The sequence below is a fragment of the Cynocephalus volans genome, chromosome 4, assembly GCF_027409185.1.
Source record: "Cynocephalus volans isolate mCynVol1 chromosome 4, mCynVol1.pri, whole genome shotgun sequence".
NCBI classification, from domain to species: domain Eukaryota; kingdom Metazoa; phylum Chordata; class Mammalia; order Dermoptera; family Cynocephalidae; genus Cynocephalus; species Cynocephalus volans.
In genome coordinates, this window is record NC_084463.1 from 152,905,130 (window position 1) to 152,911,363 (window position 6,234).

At 42.2% G+C, this 6,234-nt stretch overlaps 1 non-coding gene across 1 annotated transcript; it reads right to left on the reverse strand.

The window, feature by feature from the left end:
- Positions 1–3,644: 3,644 nt before the first annotated feature.
- On the reverse strand, positions 3,645–3,751 carry LOC134377422 (U6 spliceosomal RNA). The gene has a single exon (XR_010023469.1). It is a non-coding gene; the product is annotated as a U6 spliceosomal RNA (small nuclear RNA).
- Between the last annotated feature and the right edge of the window lie 2,483 nt (positions 3,752–6,234).

The window sequence follows — 6,234 nt, forward strand, 5'->3', positions numbered from 1 at the left end:
GGTGTCATGGACATTTTCTCATGTCAATAAATAATAGCTTACATCATTATATTTAATGGCTGTGTATTATTTTGTTGTGTATGTATGCCATCATTTACTTAACTGGTCCCTATTAGTTGGTAATAAGGTATTTCCAACTTTTTACTGTTATAAATAACACTCTGACAGACACCTCCTGAGATGAGGTTTGGGGCCTGGAGGGCCATGTCCATTGAGAATGTGGTGTAGAGGGATACTTTTCTTGGCAGAAAGGAAGGGATTGGCTCCCTCCTTGGGGAGACTGGCACTTCGGGTTTTCACAGCCCTGGAGGAAATCATCAGGCAAAGCAAAGGGCCTTGTTGGGGAAATGATTTGTTTGTGTAAAAGAAATTCAGTCCCTAGCCTACCAATTTGGGAGGGAGTCTTTGCAGAAGAGGGACAGGATTGCCCACGTTTCCTGCAGGTAACAGGGGTTTATTCACTTGGGAGAGGCCAGCTGGATCTCACCTACAGAGGTGAAGCAGTGCTGTGTCCCCTGACCTTCCCCACTGTGTTCCAACCTGCACAGGTTGCCTGGTGCATCTTCTTCAAAATATACCCCTTTCGTTGTGTTAAGCCTAAACTCATGAACATATAACAGCGTCCTCCAGCCTCTTCGTGGTTGAGTTTATGATATGCCTAAGAGTCAATGCTCCTCCCTGCAGCTCTTGGATAAGCAGGATTATATATTCTCTTTCCTCATTTAAATTAAGCTTGGCCACATGACTGGGTCAGGCCAGGGAGTATAAATGGAAGTAATTTGTGCCATTTTTGAGATTCTTTTCTTGTCCAACCTTTAGTCAGCCTTCTGAACCTTCTCCTAGGTCCATCTTTGCACTTCCTTGTAAAATCCACTTTTAGCAAAGAACCTGCTAAGTCAGTTTAACAAAACCCCCCATCCTTTATATCTGATCATCCTCAATATCTGATCAGGCTCTTCATCCTCCAGCATCCTGCAGGTGATGTCTGATCATTCTGGCCTGTCTGTAGAAGAATCCTGTTAGGTCAGTTTAGCCAGAATCCCTGATGTATCCTCTTAGTAATTTTCCATCCCCTGACCACCCCAAAGGAATTTTCTCCTTGACTATAAATTCCCACTTGCCGGTGCTGCAGTCAGAGTTAAGCCCAATTTCTCTTCCCAGCTGCAAGACCCTATTGCAGTGTTTCCTATATCTATGTCGGTGGTCCTGAATAAAGTTTTCCTGACACCTTAACAAGTGTCATTGAATAATTTTTTCTTTAACAGCATAGATGCCTCAGAAGCCATCCTGTGGTCATCCACCTTCTCTCTTTTCCCTTTGCTGTGACACCAGCAATGTTCAAGGTACAGGGGCTTCTTTTACATCTGCCTGAGTCTTGGGGTAAAAAGCAGCAGACTCATGGCTGACCAGTGGTGGACATGAACATGAGTGAGAAATAAACTTTTTGATAAATGCGAGCCAGTGAGATTTGGGTGTTGTTTGTTAATATAGCAGCCTGATCTGCTTGATACGTTCCTCAAGGGCAGACTTCTTTTCTAAGATATATAGCCCCAGTTCTGTCTCATCTGTCCTAACTTACTTAGACGGTTCATGTCTATCATGTAGGGGCCCTTCCTGTCTCCCCATGGGAGCAGCTTCCTTGCACTTACTGAGACTGCATCTAGCTAATTGACCTAAGGCAACTTATTATTATTTAATATGGAAATATTCTAGTCATTAGTGGCAGATTTTATATGACTGCATTCTTGCAAACCTGACTGACAGGTGATATGTTGCAATGAAAGTCTTGGATCAAATTCTTCCCAATGTAGAAGTTCTGCCAAACTAACTTACTTGTTAGTAAGTAAGCACAAGCAGTCAACACACCTGTGTGCCCTCAGGTATACAGACCAGCAAATCTTCCATGAAAAGCTCCATTAGAAGTGAAATTGTAATGTTTTACCAGTTAGATCAGCTTGGCAGGATTCTCCGGGAAGTGAAGAGATGCAGAATCAAAGTACTGTATTTGTTCTTATTATTTGGCGGTAGATGGGAAAGACAATAATCTACTAAAACTTTTAGTGGTTGCTTGTGTATGATGTTGTGATAGTTCTATTCTGAACAGTGTGAGTCCACCATAGTCTTAGATGATACGCTTTTGAAGGAAAACCCATGGAAAGGATATACAAGCAGCCAAGTGCATGTCCTTTATTATCTCTGCATCCTTCTTGATAAAGGGTAGATATACATTGGTGGAGCCAAGGCAAATAATCCAGAAAGCTGGAGTTGAAAGGACTCTTGGGGAACATCTAGCTCGAAATGTTTACGGGTGGGAAAAGAAGCCCAGAGAGGGGAAGGTGCTTGCCAAAAGTTATACACAGCCAGTGAAATCTGGGGCTAAAGACCGGGTCTTTCTGAATAAAAAAATTTTTCTAAAATTACCTGACACTGCTGTTCCCAGTCCCACTGGATGTCCTGGACCCCTTTGGGGAAATGCTGATGATTCATTAACCATCTAGGGCATGGATGGGCTCTCTACATAAGGCGATGAGCTCTTCTCCAGCTGAAATGATTTCCCTATTAATTGTCACTGCTCACTTTGTGGTGAGGGATTGGAGAAATACGCAGCATTACAGCCCAGTGTCTTTGGTGGGAGGAAGTCAAGTTCTATTTCCATGGGAACAGCATAGTGGTTTTTAAAAATAAGAAGTTGATCTTAAGAATTGAGATCGTCTATATCCACATAGCTTAACTATTGGGACTGAGAACTGAGACTTACTGTAGCAACGTGACTTAACTAATTGTTCCAGGAAATTCAGGCCAAGGAAGATATGACTAAACCAATAAATAACTTCACTGTTTGCCTCATGGAATTCATGCAAGCCAGTTTATCTGAATAAACAGTTTGCTTCTCTGGGCAAACTGCTTTCCTAACAGGACAATAGGTTACTCACCTGGACAAACAATTTGCTCCACAAATAATAGTTTACTTATCAAGAATTTGTTTCTTGACTCTTCTCCCTGTGCTTGCCAGTCCTAAACTTTGTCCAGTCCTGATCTGTTCTCTACCTTGAAAAATCCACCTTAAACCACTTGAGTCCATATGCCCAAAACTTATAAATATCTTCTGTTGACTTTCTCCTTTTGAGACACTACTAAGATTCTATCAAGTGGTATTCTCTCTTACTACAAGAGGTCCAGTACACATAGCTTTGGCTGATCAACAGAGTTTGTGGTGGTCTTTCGAAGAGCTACCAGTTGATAATCTCCTCTTTCCCCAGGTTACTTGAGAATATTTTGCTTTCTGCTTTTTTTTGAGGGCATTTTGCTTCATGTTTGGATCACCTTTATTTCTCTAATAAGGATGATTGGGAAGAAAAGCAGAGTTACAATTGCCTCTGTGAATGGAATGTATTAGTAGATAGGTTCATTGATACTGCCAAGAGGGTTTAGATTTCTTGTGAATATCAGGACTGGAAGTCATCTTATGTAGATTGTCTTTTCCAACTTCCTCCTTTTGCACAAGGAAAAATTGAGGTTCTGGGACAGTAGATCCTTCTCTGGAGGAGAATGCTAAAGTTGGCTACTTTAAGCAACATCACTTCTCCCAGCGCCTAATTTTTGATTCAATCAATGAATCACTGCTTGCCCACTCTTTTTTTGGGGGGGGGGGTGGATGCTTTTTGAATTTATGTGTCATCCTCGCACAGGGGCCATGCTAATCTTCTCTTTATTGTTCTGATTTTTTAGTATGCGCTGCAGAGGTGAGCACTGCTTTTCCCTCTTGAAACCAGCCTGGACTTGTCTTGGAAGAAACGACCTCATTCTCTGTTGCAACTCACAAGGAAAACTCCATGCTAGCATTCAGATAGAACCCAGGAAGGGACTGAGGGAGAGATAACAGGCTTAGGGGATTGGGGCTTTCTATGGTGGCAAGAGGGGTGAAGACAAGGTAGTAGCACCAGGGCCCTTTCATTTTCTAATTATTTCTGTCTCTTCTATCCCGTTTCTTTTTTCCTCTTCCAAGTTGCCTTCAGGCACTCTGAATTAACTGAAAAGTTCTGGTAGGAGTCAAAGATCTATAGGATTAATAGAAAGCTGGGCCCTGGTGGAAAATATGGGAGCAATCCTTTAAAATTTTTGGAGGCAGTAGAAATGTAAACTTGTTACATAATTTTCTGCAGAACCCTGAGGTTTTAGGCTATAATAGAGCGTAGGCTTTGGAGTCAGCTGGCCCTGGCTCTACCAGTTATGAACTATATATCACCTTGATTTCTGGAACTCTCACTTTCCCCATATGTGAGAAAGGCATAACTAATCATAGAACTGTTGTGAGATTCAAGTGAAATAGTATGTACAGTGTGCTTCACAAGATGCCTGGCATGTAATGTATGTTCAATAAATATTAGCTATTAATTATCATTATCAGGAAAGCAGCTGCTTCAGGAAGCAGTGATATTTGATTAAAATCCTGAGTCTTACAGAATAAAAACAACTGGTACTCTTTTTATCACCTGCTGCCTAGAAGCCTAAAATCCAAAGAGGAAGAGGTGAAGGACATACATATGAACAAATATTTTTAAATCCCTGATTAGGTACTCAGCACTGTGCTAGGCTCAGTGAGAAATGAAATGAAATATTAAATTTGATTCATGCCATTGGATGTCTACAGTTTAGTTGGGAGGTGAGATACACAGCCAGATAACAGTGATGAGCAGATTCTGTGGAAATGTAACTCTGCAGGAATAATTCAGTGCTGTCCCAGTGACATATGTGTCTGTGTGCTATTCCTGGGAGTGGAGAGCTCATGAAAAAACAGGAATAAGGAGGGAGCAGGTGTTGGATAAAAGTATGCTTCAGCCTCAGAAGTGCTGTCTTTGACAACTGTCTCTTATTTGGGACAACAGATGTGGAGGAGAGGTCAATGTCAGGCATTAGAACATGAGAGGAGTCTTCAAAAGAATGTTAACTCCAGACAAACTTTTGCATAAACAGGAATCTGGAGGGATCTGGAAACATGCCTGTACCCTAATTTGGGCAGTTTGGATCTCCTCTAGCTTCAAGGACGAGGAATCCAATATTTGTGATGCCCCTGAGGGCACCACCTGTTGTCTTAACTTCATGTCTGACCATTACTTCACTCATGATACTGCTTTCTTGTCTTGACTTAGAATTTGAAATCTTACCCTTCTGCTCCTGGTATTTGGCCCTGGACTCAATATTGGTTTAGAGTTACCACTCTGCTTTCCAGGATCTGATAACTTGTCCTGGCTCTGCCCTGCTGCAGGACTACAGATGTTAGCCCATCTCGTTGGGACTATGAGAGCTTGGCTGAGCATATATAAACATGAGGTGCCACAGAAGAGGCGTTGATGGTAAGATGAAAGGCGTTGGTGGAGACAGTTTTGCTCTGGGCTTTCAGGAAATGCCTCCTTCAGATGGTGACCAGGACAACAGGGATGGTGAAGTAGGTAAGCAGAAAAAAGAAGAGGAAGGCCTCAGCCTTGGTGAAGTCAACACAGGCAAGTTGGAGCTGGGGAAGAGAGGAGGGAGGGGGTCACAGGAGTAGTGATTCATGATGTTGGGACCACAGAATGACAAAATGAAGATGCCTACCGTGTAACTGCATTGTTGATGCAGCCAATGCCCTTTCGATGCCCTAGAAGGGATAATGCTAGGAGAAGTGGGGAAATGGTATCAAATGACCATCTGCTGTGACCAAGCTATACGCTAGGCTCTTTACCATATGAATGTTTAATTTTCATTCAACATTCTTGTTTATGAATTATGCCAGGTTTAGACATCAGTCTGAAACCAGATTTAGATATCACTACTGATTCCATAACCAGTGTAATTTCTGTTTCATCTTATATTCTCATGCATCTATGTTTTTCTGTCCTAGTATTTCTGGTTCATGTGAAAGAGAAATAAAGAATTGTGGGATCATGGTTGAGTGGCCCAGGGGTGGGGGTAGCTTAATAACCCAATGAGTCTGGGCTGTATTTAAGGGCATGTGATTTCTCAGTGACTGCTGGGCCTGGGGAATAGGAACGTAGGGGCTAACAGGGCAGAATGTGGAATTTAGAAAGACCAAGCACCACACTGTATTTCTCCAGGCTCAGAAATCTCTCCCTGTAGAGAACTCTGGTTTTTTGGTGATAGATCCTGTCACCCTTACTGTTAGATTTGTGGCTTCACTGAACTTCCTACATGGGGTATAAATAATAAGGGGGATAAAATGAAAACACTGGTTGG